Source organism: Taudactylus pleione, unplaced genomic scaffold (assembly GCF_031769625.1).
Source record: "Taudactylus pleione unplaced genomic scaffold, aTauple2 ptg000154l, whole genome shotgun sequence".
Classification (NCBI taxonomy): Eukaryota; Metazoa; Chordata; class Amphibia; order Anura; family Myobatrachidae; genus Taudactylus; species Taudactylus pleione.
In genome coordinates this window covers 12,734,606-12,762,325 of record NW_028284556.1, presented here as the reverse complement: position 1 = coordinate 12,762,325, position 27,720 = coordinate 12,734,606, and positions in this window count along the sequence as shown.

Below are 27,720 nucleotides of genomic sequence, written 5' to 3'. Positions count from 1 at the left end.
ACCCCGGCATGTAAGCAGCAATGGATGGTATCATCAAGCTAAGTTGTTTTGAATTTTCTTTTGGGGTGGGTCCAAAGCCTTACATTCCAATCTTGCCATTTCAGGTTGATCTAGGGTGGATTGTTCTGGCCATGCTCCCGGAAGCCAACCAACCTCAATCTCGTCCCAGGCGTAGGCATCGTAGGCGTGCAAGGCCCCAGATATTTCGAACACGTGTCACCCTTTTTGGAATGCCCGATGATGAGGTTTTAAGATGCTACCGTCTTCCTCCCAAAATCATCATAGACACTCTCTCATTAATAGAGAGTGATCTTGAGCGGCAAATTGACAGTCCTACAGCAATACCACCACTTACACAATTTATGGCGGTGTTACATTTCTGTGCCTCAGGATTGTTTCAAACAACGGTGGGAATAGTGGCGGGCACCTCACAATCCTCCTTTTCCCGGATCCTGAGGGCAGTGATGGAGGCACTTTTCAAGCACCTCCATCATTTTATTCAAATGCCTTTGGATATGGGTGCCCTTAGTGTGGCCAAGGCCAATTTTTACCAAATAGCTGGCTTCCCACACATCATAGGGGTTGTGGATGGTACTCACATACCACTTCAGCCTCCAGCACGGCTGGAGGCCATATTTCGAAACAGGAAACACTATCACTCCCTGAATGTAATGGTGGTATGTGATTCCTCCCTCCAGATCCTGTCCCTGAATGCAAAATTACCAGGAAGTGCACATGACTCCTTCGTCATCCGGCAATCAGGGATATGGCACAAATTAAACAACCTACTTTGGATTTTGATTTCTGTTGTGAATAAATATTTGGAGAGTGTAATTTGTTTCCTTTTTGGGCACGTTAGAAGCAAGTGTAAACAAACTCCCAAACGTTAATTTTACCTAAGGGGTAACCCAGTAATGAAGCAAGTGGAGCTAAAATGTAATATGTTTTCGGGGTACTAACCAACACAACAAGGAATCGTGTACAATCAGTTGCCTTCGTAAGATTGTCCTGAGCAGTTTGGCCACCAAATAGGAACCTGAAAAATGGTGTAAACTATCATGTTGACCACCACAAAAAAGGAAAATGACATTGGTACTGGGAGGTGTTTCTTGTGCCTGTTTGCATTCGAAATACAACACACAATCTGTAGTGAGTTTCTGAGGCAAACCTTGCTTTAAGAGTCTACTTATGTCAGTGTAAAGAATCTTGGATTTACTCCAAACGCATGAGACAGAGCTTGATTTTAAACAGATTTATTAAGAAACAATTTGTAAAAAAAATAAAAAAAACACTAATTCCTAAGGAGGACCAACAGATGCTCAAGGCCCTGCATTAGCCCGGTGACCTGCTCCCGCATACGGCCCACACAATTCAGAATCTCTTCCCGACACCTCTGTTCCTCTGTGGGTGACAAAAGTTTGGGGATTAATAAATCGATAATGAAGCAACATTGTAAAAAAACAAAAAACAAGCAAACACAAACTTACAAGCTTGAGGGCCAAAAAAAAATTACACGGATAAAACCCAGAGCCCCAAAATGTCGTATGCCAAAAATACAAGGGCCCTAAAAAAAGGCACACAGGTGTGATATGTGTATGGTGACATCAGCAGGAACAGGTACAGACAACCCCCAAAAATACCCTAAGGCGAAAAAAAGTTAAAAAAAATGGGGACGACACATGATTACATACAAACAGTTTGTGGTGTCCAAAATAAACTTTAAAAACATACCGTTCTCCAAAACGAGAGAGCCAGAAGCCACTCCCTGGACCACCTCGGAGTTGGCTAAATTCCCCAACCCGAGGGGCAGGGTGTTTTCTTGATCCTGGGAGGGGGTATTTGGAGGAGGGATGGATGGAGGAGAGGGGGAATTGGGCTGGAGGGGAAGTAGTCCAGAAATATCGGCCACAGGGTCTGGGGAGGAGGGGGGAATAGAGGAATTGGGGGTTGGAGAGAGGGGCCGGGACCGGCATCTTGTGTGGCGATGCCGCCGTAGTGTTTGCTGTGCCCCTAAAAAATGACCAAAAAATTGTTGTTAGTTTCAACAGGAAACAAAAAAAAAAAAAAAAAATAGGACAGACATAAAAACATGCACATGCAGATATGACTACAATGACTCAATAGGACAGACATGAAAACATGCACATGCAGATATGACTACAATGACTCAATAGGACAGACATAAAAACATGCACATGCAGATATGACTACAATGACTCAATAGGACAGACATGAAAACATGCACATGCAGATATGACTACAATGACTCAATAGGACAGACATGAAAACATGCACATGCAGATATGACTACAATGACTCAATAGGACAGACATGAAAACATGCACACGCAGTTAGGGCCCACAAGAAAAACTTGAAAACCACAGTCCAGAAGGCTTACTTTCCACAATCTGCATGCGAAAGCATGCCAGCAAGCGGGGTGTCCGCCGGTGCAGGTCCAACCACCTGCGCTCCAGCTGGCCGAAGGAGCGCAGGCATCGACGTACCTCCGCTTATGCGGAACGCTTGCGCCTATTGGAGATGGGTGGAGGCTGACTGGTGATCCTCCTGTCCATCACCTCCGTCAGCACCAGCAGTTCGCGCCTGGTGAATGCGGCGGATCTCATGATGGCAATGGTGTTTTTTTGACAAAATATTTTTAATAAAGCACCCAAAAAAAATTTGATTGGCTAATGTATATGTGAAATTAACAGGACCAATTCTATTGGTTAGTGTATGAGTCATGTGTTCGACAGGGCCAGAAATCTCTTGAGAGTTATGATAGGCTTGATGCAGTGACATGCGTAAGCTAATTTAAATAAAGAAATGAACCACAGAAAAATTGTGGGGAGACAAACAAATAGAACAATTGTTTAATTGGGGCTAACATGTCTTTGGAACAATAAAAGCGAAGGTTTCAGCCGTACGTATTCTGCGAGCAAATACAAACACGGACAAGATTAAAGTTTATTGCATTGTGTTGAAAAAAAAAAAAAAATTAAGCTAATTGATATATTGATTGGCATGATACGATTGAGGGAGGTAGGCCGAAAAAACGAGCAGGTAATCGGAATCTGACAGTCCCACTTCCGGTTTGTACTTGTGCGTGCGTTCCCTTCAAGCCATTTCGGGGATGTACGCTCGCTATTTGGCACGCTCGTTAGTCAGAGGAGGGGTCGCCTGAGTTTGGGGCGGATTTTTAGCTGCGTAGGAAAAAACGAGCGAGTGCTTGAATTTAAATATTTTTTTACGTACGGCGAACGTGCGTACGCCCACTTGCGAGTGGGTCTTAATCAGGGCCTATGTGTTCAGAAACATCAAAAATCCCTCAGGAGAGTCTATGGGTGTCCACAAATGCTATGTGTGAGTCTAACATTTCAGATACTGTACTCTAAGAGAAGCCTCTTTCCACCATTTCTGCACCCTCTGCAAATGTGGGGATGACCAGTACATGTAAATATGGTGACATAATAGGAATTTGAGGATGCTAGTGTGGAAGTGCAGCAGGAGGGTGAGAGGGATTTTTGTTTACTATCTGAGGATACTCATACCAAAAAGAAAGCCATTGTCATGCCTGGGCATAAGACCACAATAGCCGCCTCTTGGGTGTGGAATTATTTTTACACAAATCCAGCTAACTTTTGTGAATGCATCTGTACCATTTGTAAGGCCAAAGTTAGTACAGGTAGGGATGTTAACCATCTAGGCAACTTCTCTATGTTACATAATTTGCAGCGAGTTCATGCAACTTACAAAATTATATAACTTGTAAAATAATAATGAGCAGTCCATTATCAGCTCCCAGCTTTTTGGACCAGCACATACAATCTCCACTTTCACTTTTTGCGGTGGCCCAGACAAACCAAGGACTTCAGCCACAAAGGTGGCAGTCCCTGTCTCTAAAGTGCATGGTTTGTTAAACTTTGCATGCCCTTTTTAATATCCAACATAAGGGTGGGTGGGAAGACACAAAGACAATTCCACCTTGCATTACTTTTCTTTTCATAATGTGTTGTATTTTGTGGGGGCATTGGGAATGGTCTTTCTTGCATAGACAAACATTTTTTATTAGTTATTGCTCTAATAAATCACTACACTTTTTTAAAAAGAAAATAATAATAATACAATGTTAATAAGCAAGAATTCCTGACAAGGGTTAGAGAACATGTCACAAATATTAGGAGGCTGGCCATACTACCCCCTTCCACTCTCATAAATTGTCTTTGTCAATCAAACAGTTGAATTAAACTTACTAACTAATCAATCCTACTTTTCTTTACCTTCATTCCACTACATACATACTCCACCACCATTTCCCTGTACTGCCCTTGAGTCTACAATCTACAGTAATTCTCGATTAATGAAAACATGCTTGATTTCTTTGGGGTCATGTAGTGTATTAAACTGCCATCATGTCTGCCAATGATGTGTGGCAATGTTTCATAGATGTGCTATAGTCTTTTAAACTGCCATGTGTTTGTGCCGTTGCTCTGGTAATTAGGTTAGCCAGCTAGCCTTTGGACAATATTGGTGAACAATATTGTAGAGAGTGAGGTCGTCAAACTTGGTAGGATAAATGGAGAAAAGAAGACTCTTTGTTGGGGGCACTCTGTTTGTAAATCAAAATGATTTATTAAAAAATTTAAAACTTAACTTTTAATTTTGTATATAAAAAAAGGGGGTGAATGATATACACTGCACCACATTGACTAACAAAACATATATATTTTTATTGACAATAAATAGTCAAGTTAGATTACCAAATAAACGGGAGATTGATGTACACAATACACCTGGTTATATAAGGGTGCGAACTGCACCAGGTCAATTCTGTAGAGAAAAAACTCTGTTGTTTCTCAGATGGTGAATTAAATATGCACTGGCTATTTAACTAACAGAATAACACAGAAGATTTCAAACATAATAAATAGGTTTGTCCCCAAATTCTGCTTATAGATTATGAACGACGTATCCAAATTCACAATGCACAGATATAAAGTGATATACTGTGAAATGTAACACAGTTCTAGATTAGGATAGAATATATTACAGAAGTCAGAAATTGTAAAGTAATAATATCAAAGAACCAGTCTCTTTAGCCCATTGAGTAATATTGGATAAGCTTGAATGTTCCGATTGTTTGGGGCAAGAGAATACTAACATTAGACCTTAGACATTACACATCTATATGAAAATATCAATATATCATACAGTGTCACCTAAGGAAGGAAAAACCTGACTAAACAGCACTCAAGAGCACTCTCCAGGAGGTAGGTGTATATGTGTCAAAGTCAACAATCAAGAGAAGACTTCACAAGAGTGAATATAGAGGGTTCACCACAAGATGTAAACCATTGGTGAGCCACAAAAACAGGAAGACCAGATTAGAGTTTGCCAAACAACATCCTATGGACAGATGAGACAAAGATCAACTTGTACCAGAGTGATGGGAAGAGAAGAGTATGGAGAAGGAAAGGAACTGCTCATGATCCAAAAATACCAACTCATCAGTGAAGCATGATGGTGGTAGTGTCATGGCGTGGGTATGTATGGCTGCCAATGGAACTGGTTCCCTTGTATTTATTGATGATGTGACTGCTGACAAAAGCAGCAGAATGAATTCTGAAGTGTTTCGGGCAATATTATTTGCTCATATTCAGTCAAATGCTTCAGAACTCATTGGACGGCGCTTCACAGTGCAGATGGACAATGACCCGAAGCATACTGCAAAAGCAACCAAAGAGTTTTTTAAGGCTAAAAAGTGGAATGTTATGCAATAGCCAAGTCAATCCCCTGACCTGAATCTGACTGAGCATGCATTTCACTTGATGAAGACAAAACTGAAGGGAAAATACCCCAAGAACAAGCAGGAACTGAAGACATTTGCAGTAGAGGCCTGGCAGAGCATCACCAGGGATGAAACCCAGCGTCTGGTGATGTCTATGCGTTCCAGACTTCAGGCTGTAATTGCCTGCAAAGGATTTGCAACAAAGTATTAAAAAGTGAAAGTTAGATTTAGGATTGTTTAGTTTGTCCCATTACTTTTGGCCCCTTAAAAAGTGGGAGCCTCATATAGAAACCATTGTATTTCCTACACCATTCACCTGATTTGGATTTAATTACCATCAAATTAAATCTGAAAGTCTGCAGTTAAAGCACATCTTGTTTGTTTCATTTCAAAGCCATTGTGGTGATGAATAGAGGACAAAATATGAAAATTCTGTCAATGTCCCCATATTTATGCACCTGACTGTGTATATATATATATATATATGTGCAAACTCGTTTATATTAACCTGTGTCAGCTGTCCTTTTGGTAGTATGATAGAAGCTATGTTAGGTGACTGCCTTACCTTTAAAAGCCAGTAGCTGGCAGGTGAGCTTTAAACCAGGTAACATTTTTTCAGTTTAAACTATGTGATAACAGCTACCAGGTTTTCATCAGTGTGATGATAGTGTAGGACCCGCAGAGAAGTGGGGTCCCGTGATGTGGGCTGCGGGCTTAAAATGCATTGATCAATCCGTGATCCAAATCCCCATTATTTATTTATTTATTTATTTAGACATCATTGTAAGTGTTTAAACATGGTGAGTGCTGGGTTTTCTGTTTTTATTTATTTAGGCAATGTAGTCACAGGCCACTTGCACCCCAGTCCTGGGAATGGTGAGTGCAGGTCTGCACCCCAAATCTGGGACTGGCGAGTGCAGTGGGTTTCTGACTTTGTTTATGTGGTTAATTTTTAATTAACCTTTTGTGATCATAGCTTTCCCATGCACCCCATGTGCAAACTCGTTTATATTAACCTGTGTCAGCTGTCCTTTTGGTAGTATGATAGAAGCTATGTTAGGTGACTGCCTTACCTTTAAAAGCCAGTAGCTGGCAGGTGAGCTTTAAACCAGGTAACATTTTTTCAGTTTAAACTATGTGATAACAGCTACCAGGTTTTCATCAGTGTGACAGATAGTGTAGGACCCGCAGAGAAGTGGGGTCCCGTGATGTGGGCTGCGGGCTTAAAATGCATTGATCAATCCATGAACCAAATCCCCATTATTTATTTATTTATTTAGACATCATTGTGAGTGTTTAAACATGGTGAGTGCTGGGTTTTCTGTTTTTATTTATTTAGGCAATGTGGTCACAGGCCACTTGCACCCCAGTCCTGGGAATGGCGAGTGCAGGTCTGCACCCCAAATCTGGGACTGGCGAGTGCAGTGGGTTTCTGACTTATATATATATATATATATATATACACACACACACATATATACAGAGAGAGAGAGAGAGATCTTATCATAGGAAGTGGTGACCATGGAATCATTAGTCGCAACTTCATTAAAAATGTGGATACAAACAGTAACGTACACTTTAATAGTGGTCGTGGAAAAAGATGGAAAACTAATATCCCTTTTTCACAATTTTGCCGTGTACGAAGGAACTGTAGTTCAGATAAAATATTTAAAGAACAATTGGAAGTTTATTCAGGAAGATTCCGGGATAGGAAATATCCAGAGGATACTATACTAACAGCAGTTAATAAAGTAAAGGATCTCGAGAGAAAAGATTTATTAACATATAAAACTAGAGAGTCGAAAAATGATGAAGTGATCTTTGTAACACAATATAATCATAGAGAAAAAGAAATAAGAAAAATCTTCAATAAACATTGGGATATATTGAAAACAGACGGAATTCTGGGTCAAGTGCTCCATGATCAACCAAGAATAGCTTTTAGAAAAGCGAGGAATTTTAAAATCATCTGGCCCCTAGTAGTCTTAAAGCATTGGAAGGTAAACCACAACAATGGATTCAAAAAAGTAAGTTTTTTTTAAGTGCAATAGCTGCAATGTATGTAAATTTGTCGACCATGAGAATGGTCAATTTTCAAACTATAGCAACATGACATCTTATAAAATCAAGAATCTAATGAACTGTATGATGACATGGGTGATCTATATGATCGAGTGTCCATGTCAAATATGTTGGTAGAACCAAAAGAAAAATTTAATTGAGAATACAAGTACATGTGAGGGGCATTAGAAACAAAGTTGACAATCACTGCATACCGAAACACTTTTATAAGTGTCATAATGCTGATCCAACTGGATTAAAATTCAAAGCAATAGAGAATGTACACCTTTGTGAAAGAGGAGGTGATAGGGAAAAGAAAATTTTGGAAATGGAGATGTTTTGGATTTTTACTCTTAATACCATAGTTCCACATGTATTAAATGAAATGTATGAAATTACATCCTTTTTATGAATTTCCTTTATTCTATATTTACTAATTTCTGCTCCTTATGTTTCTTATGGTTTAATTTTATCTGATTTGTTCTCTGTTGAGAGATTTTATAAAACTTACTGATTATATCTATCTCCTATATATGATTCCCTAGTATATGGTTTAATTCATTAATTATTGATATTCCACTTTCTAGAGATATTTATTATGAGATATGAAGTATTTTTATCTGTTAATTTATTTATGGGCAATTATTATCTTTTATATATTGTTTGTTAAGATGCTCTAATGTAGTTTACATTTTTTACAGTGATAGATTATCTGCTTTTAAATATACCCTGTCTTTATTTATTTATTCAGCAAAGTTTGCACATAACCTTACAGAAACTATAAGAAAATGTCCACCGCATATGAAAAATATACAACAAAATGGCCTCTATTCTGGAGACAGTACATCCCCATTAGTATATTGGGATAGGAAGAGCTCCGTGAGAAGTGCTAAGAGACCTGTGAGCTCTTTGTTGTTTAATGACATTACCCCACAGGTGTGCGGCATGCCCTAGGGATGTAATGATTACATCCGACGGACACTGCCACTCTGTGTGCGCGGCGGGACCTCTCGCAATGCCTACTGAGCATGTGCAGTAAGATCCAAAATGGCGCCCGACATTCAAAAATCGGATGTGCCGATTATGGACAGTATAGATCAATTAGGCAGGGAATATATACTTGAAGCTCTTCATTCATAATACAAATATCCACCTGACAAATTCCAGCCATACAGGCACAAGGGACGAAACACGTTGAGGCTGTGGTGACCCCTGCTATCTGGGACTGCTATATCATTTCAGATAAGCTTCCAAATTACTTTTAAGTTGTAATTATGAATTTTTTTGGTGTTTTGTGTGTGTAATTAAAGAATGTTTTAATATACTACACTATGCAAGCACTTTCTTTTCTCTCTATCTATCATCCCATCTGGAGTTGAGTGATTACCATATCCTATTAAAGGACCCAGGACATATCACTACAAGCCTAAATTCTAGGCACACATGGTACGCTTTGTAGTTTATATAAGTGTGCACATGAGTATGTAATATACTACACTATAAGGTGCTCCTTCTCACCTTTTGTATTTTCATAATTTTCTGGGACCACACAACAATGATCCATTTGAAGGAGTATGAGCAGCCATTGTGACAACGGGGTTATAGTGGAACATTCATCATTTTACCAAAGGACTTTGGTTTATCCAGTATCCATATAGGAACTAGCGCTTTTATCAGTACCTCATTATTATATATATATATATATATATATATATATATATATAATGTAGGGAATAATGCTGACAACCACATACCTTTATACAAACATCACGTTTGCTGCAGACCAATCCTACTTCCGCCTCTTGGCTGGTGCCTCCCCGCAGATGACGTCATCCATGTGCACCACAGGCATCCCGGCGCACGCGATGACGTCACACGCTGCCGGAGCCCGATGCTCCTTTGTTGACATCACCTGATCGGGTGACTGACACTCCCACCGGTGGGGAAAATACGAGATCATAGGCAAAGGATAACATAATATGCCTAAACAAGAGAGCAAAACAAGTAAGAACATTAGGAATGGGTCTGCATAAATGTATCAAACGCTGCACCACAAGAATAAATGCATACAGACAATGATCGTAGTGAACCATGTGTTGCTAAGCAACCATATATAAACAAAACAAACTACAATGATACACATACATGGAGTGATATAGGTGTAACATGACACAAAATGACACACAAACTAAACATATAAACCAGACAAGATACAAGTGTGACATATAACAATAAATAAAACATACTCTGATAAAACATATTTTAAGTGTCAATGTGGGATGGTCGGGCATGTACTACAAAAATTTTTTTGTGTATGTAGTACACAAGGAGAAATGATCTCCAAACAAGTATAATATGTGTATATGTGTAACAGTAAAGGAAATAATGACATGAATGATATTATGTGATGCAAGATATCATCACAAATAAGATAGATATAGATACACTGCGATGAGCCCAGTACAAATAATGTATACATCCAATGATGTTTACTGTAGTCAGGAGGTTATAAAGTCAATCGTTGGAGAGATACCGTTACATCCGAAGGATACTGTATTTATTCACAACACCCGGGATTCTAAGGTGGTCACCCAACCTTGTACTAGCCAGGCCAACAAGGTATTGCTTCCGAGATCGGACGAAAATCAGGCACATCCATTGTTGTATGATAGTAAGTATACCGGATCTGAACTTCCAAGGGGTCCAATCATCCAACTTAAGCACCTAAGTAACCTCATGACTTGACTAGCTATTCCAAATCGAAAGGTCAAAAAAAGGAATATAAGCAGGCAAGTCCCAACAGACCCACTTCAAAGTTGTCTGTAAATGACCAATGAAAGAGTGTGCAAAGGCAAGGATAGCATACACATAACTGAGTGAGATGACAGAAATCATATTTGTCCAAGAAATAGAACAGAGGCACCACCATAGCAATCCAATGTGGACATCAGCCTAGGACTTGACCACCTGAAAAACATAATAATAATCATAGGAAACAAGCAAATGATAGCATTTCGTTGAGCCCAAAAGGCGCAACAGAATTCATCCTATGTATCCACCGTGCCTCAAGTTGTAACAGTTTCTTGTCTCTATCACCTCCTCTTTTAGAGATGGGTACATGGTTGATTGCTTTATACGAAAGGGTAGCCAATGAATGTCTATGTTCACTGTAATGCCTGGCTACTGGCTGATCAATGTCTTTTCCATCCAGTGCCTGACGGATGGCCGTCCTGTGTTGAGCCATCCTCACTCTTAGTGTACATGACGTTTTCCCTACATAAACAAGTCCGCAGGGACACCTAATTATGTAGATGACATATTTGCTTGTACAGGTGAGAACATGTCTGATGGGTATTCGTGTACCTGAGTGTGGATGTACCACATCTTGTCCTATTTCCAAGTATCTGCATGTCGTACAACCTGTGCATCTGTAACAGCCCGGTCTCTTAGTGAGGAAATGCATGCTGGAGCTCGATGAACATCTAGATACATCATTATGTATAAACCAGTCCTTAAGGTTTTTACCTCTTTTATAACCCATCATCACCTTGGTGTTCTTAAGTGCCGGAAGACTTGAGTTGGTATTGACGATCGGCCACAATTTTTTAGTGGTTGTGTTCACAAACCCACTCCCACTATTGAAGTGGTTGATGAACAGGACTGGTTTACTTTTCTTTGATTCCGTGACTTCATTCTGTGAGCTAACCGTCATCTGCAGTAAAGCTTTTTCTTTTGCAGCTAGTAGATCTCTCCAGTTGTAGCCCCTATTCAGAAATTTTAACATCATCTTGTTGATGTCTTCCTCTGCTCTAATGGGATCGTTAGTTATCCTCTTCACACGCAAAAACTGCGAATATGGCAGGCTCTTGATTAATGAGACAGGATGTTGACTCTGTGCGTGGAGAAGTGTGTTACAGTCAGTAGGCTTGCTGTACAGGGTAGTATTGAATGAGGTGCCAGTCCAGATAATATTGACATCAAGAAAATTTACTTTTTCATAGTTGCAATCAAACGTGAACTTGATGTGTTCATGAGATAAGTTGATGGTGTCCATGGTTGTAATAAAGGCTTCCCGTGTACCAGACCAAATGACGAAAATATCGTCAATATATCGCGTAAAAAATAAAAGATGTTGATTAAAGTCACGATTCTCTAGGAACAAAGTTTTTTCACTGGAAAACATGTATGTATTGGCAAACGAGGGTGCCACATGAGAACCCATGGCACAACCCCTCATTTGTAAGAAAAAATAATTATCAAAAAGAAAATAATTACGCATCAGTGTCTTTTCCAGAAGTTTGATGTACAAGTCAATGGGTGGTCCCTCATAATCTGCATGAGATCTGAGAAAGTCTTGCATACACTCCAAACCTTGCTCTTGCGGAATACTTGTATAGAGTGATACAACATCGATAGAGCACAATAGAAGTTTAGTTGGTAAATTTAGCAAAACATGCTACTTATCCAGCAATGTATTAGTATCTTTTAGGAAGGTAGGTTCCCTCATAATTAATGGCTGTATGTAAAAGTCCAAGAATTTGGACACTACACTGTATAGGGATCCTCTAGCCGATATAATCGGACGACCTGGTGGAGATTGCAGAGACTTGTGTATTTTGGGTAATGTATAAATTAACGGGACTACCGGATTGTCTGTGATGAGTTGTTTCGCTGTGTTAGTATCAAGAAGATTGGTAGAAATTGCTTCATTTACAATTTTATCAAGCTCTTCTTTAAAAGGAACTGTCGGATCTTGATCTAATTTCGTATATACAGCCATGTCACTTAACTGTTTGTAAATTTTGTCTTTGTAGTCCCTTATGTCCTGAATGACCAGAGCACCTCCCTTTTCAGCCGCCCGGATCGTGATGGTAGGATCTTTGCTTAATTGTTTTAAGGCAGTAAATTCTGCCCTGGAAAGGTTATGGTGCATTAGATGTTTGTTTTTATGATGTAGAGTCACTTCATGGTCCAGTAAGCGTGTGAAACTTTTTATTGAGGCATTGTGTGATTGAGGTTCAAATGAGGATTTTTTCTGAAGAGGTCCTGTTTGATAAGTCATGGTATCTCTATCAGTTGGTGGGAAGAACTCTTTAAGTTTCAAACTACGGTCAAACTGCCAAAGATCTTGCTTCCAATGGAAGCTATCAAATGGGCAGGAAGGGATAAAAGTCAAGCCCTTGTTGAGGACTTTCCTTTCTATGTCATTAATTGGTCTATTGGAGAGATTAATGATCTAGTCCTCTTCTTGTACGGTCTCTTTCCTCCTGCCCTCCACGTCGCGTGTGGGCTCTCGTTCTTTTTGTGCACGCGTGGAAATGCCTAAAGGGGGTTTTTGTGACAGAGAGGTCGGGATAGAGTCCTGGTCACTCTGGAATGAATTGCACCCTGCTGATTCGTCTGTATCAAAAACAGGTCTAAATTTCCTAAATCTAGATCTCTGGAACTGCGTGGCAGATGTTCTGCCTGTAGCCCACGAATAAACTCTTTGCTCTTGGTAATCTGAGTTTACTTTAGACAATTTATCCTTTTTGAATTTTACTAATTCTTTTTTGTATTCCTCCACTTGTGTATTAAGTTTAGTAAGTCACTGGCACGTGGTGTCACTGGTGAATGACGTTTTATGTGCTTCTTCAAAGATCCTAATTTTCTCTTTCAAACTGCCCAACTCCTTCCCTGATTCTTCTATGACGAGTAATATGAGGTCTAGGGAGCACTTATTTAGTGCTGCAACCCAGCATCTACAGAACTCCACATTGTTCCTACCTATTGTGGGAACATTCTTAATGCGAAAGCCTCTTGGAATCTTCCTTTCTTTATGGTAATCACTAAGTGTCACACCATGCAGGTAGTAGTCGATCTCTTTTTTCTTTAATTTTAGTAATGTCTGATATAGTTCTTCAGTAGTATCTGAACCAGCTGAGTCAAGTAATGTGTCCTTAAAATATAAATTCTCTGCTTCAGACTCACTGAAACTTAGAGTTTCCCCTACGGGGAGTTGCAGGTTCAGAAAGCCACTACCATCTAGTGGATTGTTAATATTGCCTTTGCTTGTATGTGACATACTTCAATTATATAAGAGGAATATGTATGTTTACAAATTCGTCCCAGTAAACATAGACAAAATATAGATAGAACAACATAGAATCCAAAAAATTGTGTTCGGCACAATGCAATGTATCAAAAAGATGTCCAACATATATGAAAAAAATTGTTTTATATATAGAAAAAGTTCCTTATAACTGTCCAAGAAAACTCATTTAATTCAAGAAAAACTTTTTTCAAACCAAAGAATATTTTAAGTAAATGCCCAGTCCTTGAACCATCCTTAAAATCCAGCGTATGTTGATAAAGATGATAGTACAATAGTAGGGGTGCTATATCATCTGATGGAAAAAAATATCCACTGGAAACATACAAAACGATTGGGGCTAGCACTCCACACAAACTTCAAAAATGCCCTGGTGCCATCAGAAGTAAATGAATACTTATGTAATGTATGGAATAATGCTGCGGCACTCACGGATCTTGCATAGAAAGAATAACTCCAACTCAGGGGACACGAGTCTATCGACTTTATCAAGAACTTCAGTGAATAAAGTGACAACCACATACCTTTATACAAACATGGCGTTTGCTGCAGACCAATCCTACTTCCGCCTCTTGGCTGGTGCCTCCCCGCAGATGACATCATCCATGTGCACCACAGGCATCCCGGTGCGCGCGATGATGTCACACGCTGCCGGAGCCCGATGCTCCTTTGTTGACATCACCTGATCGGGTGACTGACACTCCCACCGGTGGGGAAAATACGAGATCATAGGTAAAGGATAACATAATATGCCTAAACAAGAGAGCACAACAAGTATGAACATTAGGAATGGGTCTGCATAAATGTATCAAACGCTGCACCACAAGAATAAATGCATGCAGACAATGATCCTAGTGAACCATGTGTTGCTAAGCAACCATATATAAACAAAACAAACTACAATGATACACATACATGGAGTGATATAGGTGTAACATGACAACACAATGACACACAAACTAAACATATAAACCAGACAAGATACAAGTGTGACATATAACAATAAATAAAACATACTCTGATAAAACATATTTTAAGTGTCAATGTGGGATGGTCAGGCATATACTACAAAAAATTTTTTGTGTATGTAGTACACAAGGAGAAATTAGAGAGGCGGAAGGAAGATTGGTCTGCAGCAAACGCGATGTTTGTATAAAGGTATGTGGTTGTCACTTTATTCACTGAAGTTCTTGATAAAAGTCGATAGACTGAAACGTTGAACGAACGTCCCCTGAGTTGGAGTTATTCTTTCTATGCAAGACCCGCTAGTGCCGCAGCATTATTCCCTACATTACATAAGTATTCATTTACTTCTGATGGTACCTGGGCATTTTTGAAGTTTGTGTGGAGTGCTAGCCCCAATCGTTTTGTATATATATATATATATATATATATATATATAATAATCAAAGCGCAAGTCTTAATTCTCTCTCATAAACAGTCCCAATCGATCTCTGTGGATCTGTATGCACTGCCTTATTAGACCGGCGTCCTTCCCTCGTCTGACGAAGTCCTAGTGATGAAACGCATAGGGGCGTGGCCTAGCGTTACATTCTACATGGTATGAGACTACCGAGATTACCACTCACTGGCTCCCGGAGACTTGTTTCATTTGTTCAAGCTGTTTTTACTTGCGGTGGTCTGACCGCATTGTCTGGTACGTGATTCAACACTTGTGGTTTTATGTACTGGATATAAATAAATAAATGTTTTGGAGATAATGCACTATTAGGCGCTCCCTCTGTTTATTTTGCAGCATATATATATATATATATTTTTTATTTTTTTTGTAGAAATAGATAGATAGATAGGTATAGTTTTAATATATATATATATATATATATATATGTGTGTGTGTGATTTTCACTATACAATGCCCGATCACTGTGGCCAACAGTGATTTGGACATGGGGGGACAGAGGTGGAGCTGTGGCTGAAAGGAGGGGCCGGGGACAGGGCAGTGTGAGTGTAGCTGCACTGGGGGAGGAGAAGGCAAGAGTGCCGCAGGCTCAGTGGGCTGGGGATAGAGCAGAAGCCACTCATGGCTGCTGCTTCCAAGCCTTCCATAGCAGTACTGGGGGACTAGAGTAAGGGCATGCCGGGGACAGAGCAGCAACCACAGCTCCTGCATTGGAGGTGAAGTGGAGCAGCCACTCTGAGGATGGAGGGGGTGGGTATGCCGCAGGATGCCTGGGCCGTGCAACAGAGCAGCAGGCAGGAGCAGCACTGCTGCTTATAAGAGTGACAGAGCCAGGGGAGAAGGGGTTTGGTGTGCCACCAGCTGCCCGGTCCGGGGACACAGCAGGCCAGCCGCTCTGGGAGGGGGGACTAACAGGCTGCCCGATCACTGCTGGCCACAGTGATCAGAACACAGCAGCAGCAATGCAGCTGCTGCTTCTATTGAAAATGTGGCTGCTTACAGCCACGCAGGGAGGGGATCCCCAATCACTGTGGCCAGCAGCATTTGTTACACATTAGAGGGGAAGCCACAGGTGTAGAGGGACTAGAAGGTCATTCTGACATAGGCGGCTTTGGGAAGATTACCTTCCAGCAGCCGCCTAGTGGCCATTTCTGACTGGTCATCACCATGACGACCATGTCAAAGATATGTCTGGTGTGGGCATAACTGTTACGCCCATGCCATGCAAGTGGTTAAGATACCTGCAACTGTGCATATTATGTAAAATGCATATTTTTCATAATTTCTGCAAATATAATTTATGTAAAGTATTACATACAGTAATAGGTTTTGATTTTGGTATAGTCAAAAACCACCCTCAGTTGTTTTGGTTTTAGTTTTAGATCTGGATTTGTTTCAACACTAATAAAAACAACTAAAAAGTGGCACAAACACATGGCAGTTCAATAAAGAATATAGCACATGTAGGTAACAATGGCACTGTAGTGGCAGGATGGCAGTTCATATAAATTATAATATACTAAAGAATGTTTTCATTAATTAAGAACTACAGTAGATCAGAGGCCTGAGGCCAGCACAGGTAAATGGAGGCTGTAGTATTAGTGAAAGCCAGGTAAAGGATTGATTCATTAAATCATTACAGAATATAACTATAAAGAAAAACAAATTAGATAAATGGAAAACACTATTAAAAAAACAAGAATCTAAACTCACAATGAGATAAACTTATTGATTAAGTAATTGATTCCTGTTAATAATTTAACTATAGAAAATAAAGAGAAAATGAAGACACTACTATAGAACAAGCATCCAAAATCATAATGAGATTGAAACCTCAGGATTGAAAGCAACAGCCTAGTCATTGTAATTAATTAATTATATGATTATTTGATTTGATGATATTAGCCAAAATCAGCTGAAAAAGCTGCAGAACAAGGGCCCTTTATACTAGGATGATAAGCTGGTGATGGATGGCATTGCAAGAAACAAAAGAAAATTAAAGCCCCAGTAAAGTACATTAATATACAGTACACTGCCTGTAATACACACAACCTTGGCAAAACCCATAATGAAACATGGTGCACGATGGAATTGTATCTTAAGAAGGACATGCACAGTATAACAAACCAAGCATTTCAGTGATAGGGACTGTCATCTTTGTGGCTGAAGTGCTTGGTTTGTTTACGCTCCCACAAAACAAGGTAAGCTTAAGGTGGCTAACAGGGTTGTTAATCATGTATACAGCTGTTAATGTCATTATCATCATCATTCTCACCCTCATTATTGTTGTTAATATCAGCATCACCATACAATATTAGCTCATGCCCACTGGAATCCACCATTACAGAAGTCTTTGTACTTAGGGCCTGATTTAGACCCACTCACAAGCGCATAGCGCTCGCAAGCAGGTTGATGTTCCCCCACTGCGCATGCACCACCTCCGGCGTGCGCATCCGTGAGCCCCAGCAAGCGACGGCAGCTCCGTCGCTCCGGGGCTCACTACAAGATGGGGTGGCTGTCAATGTTGATTGACAGCTCACCCCATTTTGTAGGTGGGGAGGGGTGAGGCTGTACAAATACAGGCATTCCCTTAGGAACACCTGCCATTTGTGGGCGGCCCTACTGACATCACTCACACTATTAGAGCAGGAAGTCCACTTGGGCTTGTGGGAGCCGAGACCCTACCGCAGGGTCTCGATGCAAGCCCGATGGTCGCAATAATCATGACCATTGCCAGGCCGCTCACACTAGCTGTGGGTGGTCACCCACAGCTGTGCGAGTGGCCAGGAGGCCGGAAAAAGAAAGAACACCCTGATTCAGAGTGATCGCTCGCAAACAGCGAGCGCCTCTGAATCAGGCCCTTAGTTGTAATTGGCGGCAATTTCATCCTCATATAATTTGTAGCTCATTTTTATGAACATCAGTTTTTTCACATTTTTTGGAAGAAAACTTCTATAGCCCCCATACACCTACACGATTTCAGGACGATTACACGATTTTCAAGCAATCAAAGATGCATCTTGTGAAAATTGTGTCTTTTTTAGTAACTTACGATCTGATGCATGCTCCCGCTGTTCATTCAATTGTGTCTTCTGATCAGAAGTGCAGCACATCTTGCCCGTCATAACGATATGAGGATCGTGCCATTTATTTTGTTCATGTGATCCATCGTGTGGCATTTCAAGTAATTTCAATAACTGTTTCCCTGATGAGCCCCTGATGAGCCTGTGAGACAAAGGATCGATCTTACGACTGATCCTGTGCTAGAAAAACCACAAACATGCTGCAGGGACTGCCAGGGAGCTGCTGGAGAATCGTAGGGAAAACATATCATTCATCTGATCTTATGCTGGTTGTTTAGGTGTATGGGCCCCAGTACACTGATTGCACACAAGGTTTCCAGCTGTCATAAACACCCTCTCCAAGTCCACACTGGAGGTTGAGCAGCGTAAGTAAAGCAAAACTAGTTTTTTCATGGTGCACCAAAATTAATTTTTCCTGCCACTATTCATAGGTACTGTGTGACATGCTAATTTGTACATTATCATTAAAGTAATCTCTCCTCATTTTGTTGAATCTTTCTATTTCAGTTTGATTTATGGTAGAAATGTCAATAATTTTGGTCAATTATTTTAAGCCTGACCATATGTCCTAACAGTGTTTTACTCTTTTGTACTAAGTTGAGTCATACTCATCACCAGTGGGTCTCTTGGAAAAAGTAAGTTTTCTCCTTGCAGCAGAATTTTCAGGAGAAACTGATACAGGAGATGTCAACATGTTGTGTGCCACTTGAGCTGACAACTTGCTCACACAGAGCTCTTTCCATCTCTTAAGATCTATGTTAGTTGGAAAGACATTACATAGGACTTAAACCTAGGATCAAGCAAGTTTGCCAAAATGCAGTGATCCCTTGCTAGATATTGCAAACCATTTGGTCCCGGTGAAGGGAATAAATAACTTGATCTAAAAGTCCAACATACTTAGCGGAATCACTTTGTTTCATCTCCTCTTTCAGTTTCTTTAGCTGCTTTATCTTTGCTTTAACTAATCGAGTCTGATTTAACTAATGGAATCATTCCACACAAAAGAGGTGGCTTTTTTGTCTTATGCCCAGGCATGACAATGGCCTTCTTTTTATCACTGGCAATAACTGCTGCCATTGGTGGCTGAAATACTTTGACACAAACATCATCCTTCTCCTGAATTTTATCAACTTATTCTTGTCCAACACATTCATCATCAACATCCTCATTAGCATCAGGTACACAAATATCCCCCTCATCCTGTTGCACTTCCACAATAGCATCCTCAATTTCTATGTCACCATTTTTACTTTTACTGCTACTTATCCTAACATTTGTAGAGGTTGCAGAAATGGTGGAAGTAGGCATCTCTAGGATTACACTGTCAGAAATGTGAGACTCAAACATAGCTCTCGTGGAAACCCTTAGAGTCTCCTCAGGGATTTGTGAAGTTTGTCAATACACAGTTTGTTCTTCAGCTTCAGCAATTTTTTGGTGCACTGATTTGCCAGGTTTAAAGGTGACACCTCTAGACTCAAAGTGAGAAAGTGTTGCATGTGAGGTTACAGAAGATGCCTGACTGAGTTTGGCATTCTAGTGCATGAAACAGTACTAGCAAATGAAAGCCTTGGCCTGAGCCTTTCCTTGCCACTGCATGTGGCTACAAATTGCTCAGAACATACTGCTTGGAATTATCCAGAAGTAAGTACTTGGAATTCTTTATTCTAATCCCAGATATTAGATTGTTTGGTATTGTATTATAAGGGTAATATAAAATAGTGATTGATCAGATCAATTTAATAGTCTTTAACAGGTGCATGAAATAGAGGGGTTTCATCTAGACTAGAAAAAAAGAAAGAAATGTCCCCTAGCACACTGCAATAGACCAGCAATAAGATTTAAATATTACATGATAATAGAAATGCAGATATCTTTATTGCATACATTTGCAAAGACATGTTTAAGCACCAGGCTATGTAAAGGCATCTCTGTACTGGTGTCCCTAATGCCACCTGTTAATAGCACCCACTTTGGGTCATATAATTGCATACTGTTATGTCACATGATAATAGCTATACATTAATATATCTACATTGAGAGCCAACTCACCTAAAGGTACCACAGTATCCTCCAATTAGCACTACATGAACCTGCACACCTTCCTGCCCTGTAGAAGGGGAACTCCTTTATTGTAGGGGTCCCCACCTCCCCAAGGATTCCTGGCCTAGGCTGACTAGTGGTCAGGTGTCAATGCTTTGGCTGGGGGACCCGGTGAAAGGGTTCTCTGGCTGTGGCATTACACCCCCGCTAGCAAGTCCAGTGCTGGTTATGGAAAATACAGGGGACCCCTACTCACTTTGTCCCCTGTATTTCCACAACCAGAACCAGCTCAACAGAGCCTGGTGCTGTTTTTTTAAATACAGGGGAACCCTACACATTTTTCCCCTTCATTTTTAGAACCCCATGCTCAGTGGAGCATGGGGTTGGTGGTATGAGAGGGATGCACGTCATGTTTTTTTGAGGGTTTTTTTGTTTACTTTATTTTACACACAGAAACATGCACAAATCTCTCAGATCTGTGCATGTTTCTGTGTAACTCAGACCTGCTCAGGCTAGACTCATTAGTCTGAATTAGTTCTGTTTTTTCTAAAGTTTTCAGACAGTGATAGTGTGCGAGTTAAATACTCGCACTCTACTACATTAACCGACTTGTATACCCACAATGGCAAAACATCTGGATGCGTGTTTTGCCATTGTGAGTTGCAGGGTGTGAGAAACATGTGAGTTTGCTTGTTATCATACCATATTACATAGGGTGAGTTCTAAAAATGTGAAGAGAGTAAACTAGAGAGTGTGAACATCGCACTGCACTAAGTCAGTGGTTAAGAAATTCAATTCACTTGCATATATGGCAACTAACTAGAGATGTGCGTGGACTCCTGTATTTTGATTTTGGCAAAACCACCCTCAAGTTTTTGGGCTTTGGATTTCTTTAAAATTGATAAAAACAGCTAAGATCATGTAATTTGGACCTGTGTATGTGCAATCCTACAACCGAGATTCAGTGTTTAAATAGGAGTTCTGAACTTACAGCAGACCCGTGCTGGGACTCGGTTCTACTTGGAACCCCAAAAGTAATCCGAGCTGGTACTCTATTTGACTGGGAACTCCAAAATTTGGGTGTGCTAGATTTTCACGAAAAGCAAACTGCACATATCTGCAACTAATTCCCACTATTGTAACATGTCCATCTCACTCAGTTAAAGCACCAGTGTATTCTTTTCTTTCATTTTAATTTATTATTTCCTTTAAATTAATGCTGAAAAAATAATGGGCCTGATTCAGACCCACTCGCGAGCGGCTGTCCGCTCGCAAGTGGGTCGATGTTATGGACTGAGCATGCGCACGACGGAGGGAGCTCCGTCGTGCGCATGCGCCAGACGCGACGAGCGAAGGAAAGTCCTTCGCTCGTTGTGTCCGATCAAAGGGGGCGTGCTGTCAATGTTGATGCTGCAATCTTCTGTATGTGGTTGCTGATATCCTCAAAATGTCCAGAGAGCTTTTAGGCAACAGACATTCTCTCTGTAGCCAAGAAAGTTGTGGACTCGCACCTGTAATATTTGAAGAAATTTGAACCAAGGTTATTGTGTACACAAAACAGGGTATGTATTCAAATGAATCCAGTTGTAATCCTCATACAATGTTACTTGCAATGACAAATCCTGAGGATAGTTTTAGCATGGCAAGCCATTTTGTTATCACATCCCTGAGTTTCTCCAACAAATTAACACCAATATGCTTCTTAGTGAACCCGGTGATACAGAGAGCAGGCTGCCTGTGACTGAGCTGGCATTGTTTGTTAGATACTGCTACTGCTGAAGGCAATACGTATACCCACCCAGTGGGCTGTCAAAGTCATGTACTTTTAGTTTGACAAGCACTACTTGTCCACAAATCTGTAGTTAAGTGGATGCCCTGATGGCATGCTAATGTTTATCTTTTCAGAGCTACAGTCCACAGTCCTGCACCCTTTCTCTCTGCTCTCCTGTGTGAAATGTTGCCCGATCATGAGGGTGGGACTTTTACATGCAATGCAAAACATGCAAGGTCTGAATCCAGGAAAATTAATTTTGCCTCATTCTGGGATGCAAGCTTGGAGTTAAGACCCAAGCCGAGATTCAGATCCACTTGTAAACCTTAATTTCTGCTGTGTTCGGTTTTCTAAAAAACCAAACCGCGCATCTCTAGTTTAAATTGTGGATTATTTACATACATTTTGTTTAAGTGTGTAAATAGTTAAATTGTCAATATCATATTAAGCACAAAACAACATGATTGACATTACACATTCTTAAGGCTATACCCATATTGTTTGTTAGGGCACAATCATAAACTTTACATGTACCCTGGTAATGTTTAAAATCATAGCACATAACATAATTGTCTACACATTTATTGTTTAAGTTACAGTAGCTGCAGATTGTGACAAACACAAATCAAATATTTAAATAGTGTATGACTATCAGCATGCTGTTTAACATTTGCAATATGGATTATTGCCACAAACATTGCAAAGACTCCTTGGTATGTAATATTGTTTAACAGTGACATCGAACCTTACTCACCTTATGGGCCATATTAGACAGACCACAATACTTCAGTAAGGGCACTCATTAGTTTTTAGCAAAGGAATAAGTGCAAACCAAACATTACATCAAGTAACAAACACCTATCTTAAATAACATACAAACACCTATCTTAAAAAGCATATCAGTAGTCATTTTAGAAGCTATAATTAACACATCTGCCAATAAAGCAGGAATGAGCTGGAGACCACATATGGGTGGCCAGCATTAAGTCCTAGAGCAAAATACATATACATTTTAAGCTACAGTAACTGTTCAAAATATTTATTTTATTTTTTTTCATCACAAGGTTGTGCTCACCAGCTACGTACTTCTGAGAGATGCAATGGGATCATGGCGGAGCAATGTGTTGGATCTGTTGCTATTTCCTGATTTTGGAGTGACTTGTTGAAAGTGCATTAATGTTTTGTGATGATGCTGTGAAATTAACAGAACAAATTATTAAAAAGTACACTGTGTCTAAGCTGTTCTTCACATAAATTAGTTAGGTCAGAATGAATGGGTTGGGTACGGGATGCCGGCACTCTGGATCCAGGTGGTCAAAATCCTAATGCCGGCATACCGACAGGGGTAGGATACAGACACCTGTCAGTAAGTATCCGAACCCTACCCGTAATCCTACCCCTTATCCTCCCTCCCCACACCCTAAAACTATTCCTCCCCCCTAGTGCCTAAACCTGACCCTCTTCCCTAGTGCCTAAAAGAAACCCTTCCCCACTAGTGCCTTACCCTAACCCTCCATCCAACCCCAGTACTTACTGTCAGGATGCCATTGGCAGATTTTTGACTGCTGTTGGGATACCAGCACCAGCATTCTGATCACTGGCATCTTGACAGCTGTGATTTCAACTACCTCCCAAATTAATAATGTGAGATTTCTTTATAGCAAAACTTTACACTGCATTTCAACACACATTTGTTAAGAACATGTCTTAAAAAATGCCAACTCACCAGCCTTGGTTCTCAGGATGATACAATTGTGCACATTGGGCCTGATTCAGACCCACTCGCGAGCGGCTGTCCGCTCGCAAGTGGGTCGATGTTATGCACTGAGCATGCGCACGACGGAGGGAGCTCCGTCGTGCGCATGCGCCAGACGCGACGAGCGAAGGAAAGTCCTTCGCTCGTTGTGTCCGATCAAAGGGGGCGTGCTGTCAATGTTGATTGACAGCATGCCCCCTTTGGTGGGCGTGCCGGGGGCGTGCCTCCCTGACAGGGGCGTTCCCACGGGAACGCCTCCCGTCAGAAGCCGGCCCACTGACATCACTAGTGATGTCAGTGGGAGTGATTTTGGCTCTGATAGATCCAAAATCACTCCGGAGCTTGCGGTTGAAAACCTCAACCGCAGGCTCCGGCTCGCAAATTCGATGGTCGCGATGGTCTCGACCATCGCGACCATCACAATGCACGCTCGTATAGCCTGTGGGTGGTGACCCACAGCTATATGAGCGTCCAGGAGGACGCTCCATGAAAATGGAGCCCGGCCCTCATTCAGAGCGTGCGCTCTGCTCAGAGCGTACGGCTCTGAATGAGGGCCAATGTATCTGATAAAAAACAGGGCTTATCTATCTAGTGATTTAGTTGAAATCTCTGTGCATGTAGACCAATGCAATATCTGCCCTGTAGCTCTGCTTCCATTTGCATATATAAAAAGCAAACATAAGTAAATGAATACAGTATGTCTTGCATGTCAATATTCCATTACCCATTATCTGACTTCTAAATGAGGTAAAAATAAGACAGATTTAATTTTGTTAAATGCAATATGCCGACAAAAAAAATGAGGATGGCTATAGTGATTTAATTTACTAAAATTAGCATAATGGTGGACCAGGCATCATTTACACAGTATATACTAAAGGGGAAACTAAAATATTATCTGCAATAGATGAACATATCTTACTTACTGTACATCTAATACATTGTTTAAACAGTAAAAAAAACTTTTAACTAAAAAATCCAGATTTTAAAAAAATCATAAAAAGGATGTTTCATGCTACAGTATAGGGAAACGTTTTGTTTCAAGTACATGTTCCTAGAAATATACAGTTAATATAAAACTCTAGATCGTTAGTGGTTTTGAAGTCATCCTGGCCAATTATAAGTTTAAGAGAAAGAGCAATTAATTCTCTTAGCCTTACTTACTCTGAAACCACCATTACTGATTTTTAATGGATTAATATAGTATAGTATTTCAGGAACTGGGACAGTGTATACCACAGCACCAATGTATTATTATTATTATTATTATTATTATTATTATTATTATTACATCATCTTAATAATATTTCATTTTCTATTTAGAATAGCTTTCTTCAACCATAAATTAATAATAAACAAGAAAAGACACAAACATGTTACAGTGCTGCGGTAGAAAACATTCAGACATTTCATAAAAAAAATAATGACAGAATTTCAAATGTAAACAATCAACTGTGATACATATATAAAAAGCAATTTATTCAATACGATAACCATATAGCATATTAAACCATATGCACAATGAACCTATAAGCTTTAAACCACTGATATCCCTAAATAATACAGATAGTGTTGCATTTATAAACAGACTTATTCACATTTGCAAATGTATCCTCGCTTAAAGGAACTGGATTTGTGTGTCCCAAATATGCAAAGAGTGGAATAACCACTTATAAGCAATAAACTGTAAAAAATGTAAGAACTCTGCTGTAAGTAGATAATATGGCCAATCCAAAAGTTAGAGATGTTCAGAAGTGTATAGCGTGTCTGCAAAGCACATAATTGATGCTTTTGATGCAAATAAATAAAAAGTGGCCAACAGATGTTTGCTGTGTTGTGTGACTCCTGGACCACTAGCCGTTATAAATGGATACTTATTCTCAAACATACTGTATTGGTGCGTACACACTAGACAATATGCTCCCTGAGCGATATCGGTTAGTGTGTCCCCAGCAGGGTGTGCTCAATGTCGTTCATGACATTGAGCACACCCGCTGAACGATATCATTAACGATATCGTTCAGCGCCGGGCTCTCTTCCCACATTCCCCAACATGCAGCGGCCTGATGACATTGTCAGGTTTGCCTGCATGTTAACCCGATGAACGATGATGACGAACGATCCGTGGGAACGCGTGTCGTCGTTATTGTTCATCGTTTTTGTGATAAAAATAGACGATAAAGTGGACGACTGAACGATAACAATATCGTTATCGTTCAGTCGTCTACTTTAATCGCCCAGTGTGTACCCATCATATGAGTATATAATCTGCAACATTGGATGTTATTGCTTTGTGTACTGTAAACACAGAGGGGTGACTCAGAGGTGGACAGTACTGCAGAAGCGACTGCATCTTTTGTTGCAACTGCTACTGCATCTTTATTCTAATGCTGCAGCTGATTGGCATCCTATTGAGGTGGCACCATTGGCCACACCATCAGATATTGCATGCACAGAAACTCATTTTGTCTACAAGTAAAATGGCTGTGGGAGGGCTGCTGTGCAAGCCCAGACACAGCCGCTCCTCCCATGGGCCTTTGTGGAGCTCATGATGAGTCACACCTCATGACTCTGCCTCCAGTAGGTAGCTCCCACCGGGTCCTGACTAAGTCAGTCAGCTGCAAAAGCCTCTTCCTGGAAGGGGTGATAGATGACTGCGGGGTGCGGAATGAGGAGTGCTGTGATGGATGAGAGGTGCATAATAAGACCAGGGGTGCTGTGCTGGGAAAGGGGTGCATAATGAGGCTACGGGTGCTGTGCTGGATGAGGGGTGCTGGATAAGGGGTGCTGTGCTGGGACAAGAGTGCTGTATGAGGCCAGGGTGCTGTGCAGGAAAAGGTGCACATAATGAGGCCAGGGGTGCAGTGTTGAATGAGGGGTGCTATGCTGGGAGAGAATGAGGACAGGGGTGCTGTGCTGGGAGAGGGATGCTAGATGAGGGGTGCTGTGCTGGGAATGGGTGCTGGATGAGGCCAGGGATGCTGTGCTAGGAGAGGGGTGCTAGGAGAGTGGTGCTGTGCTAAGAGGGAAGAGGAGTGCTGTGCTGTGAGGAAGCAGTGAATGGGGCAGTATGTGGTGCTGTGAGAAGAGTCAGTGGGTGCTGTGAGGTGGGCAGTAACTGGATCAGTGCGTGTGCTGTATGTGTGTGTTATCACAAGAATCATTTTTCACTTTCCCCATAGGAAATAATGTTGTTTTTTTTTGCAAAAACGTAAATATGCATTTATCTCTTAAATGCAATATGGGAGACAGATAAGTCTAGTGGTTATATACAGCGGGTAAAATAAGTATTGAACACATTAATATTTTTGTCAGTAAATATATTTGTAATGGGGCTATTGTTATGAAATTTTCACGAAATGTCAGTCAACAACCCATACAGTCCACATATGCAAAGAAATCAAATCATAGATGTCCATAATTTAATGTGTAATAATGTGAAATGACACAGGAAAAAGTATTGAACACGCTTACTGAAATTTATGTAATAATTCGTACAAAAGCCTTTGTTGGTAATGACAGCTTCAAGGCGCCTCCTGTATGGAGAAACTAGTTGCATGCATTGCTCAGGTGTAATTTTGGCCCATTCTTCCACACAAACAGTCTTCAAATCTTGAAGGTTCCCTGGGCCTCTTCTATGAACTATGGGCCTGATTCAGACCCGGTCGCAAGTGCTGAGCGCTCGCAACCAGGTCGATGGTGGCCCAGAGCGC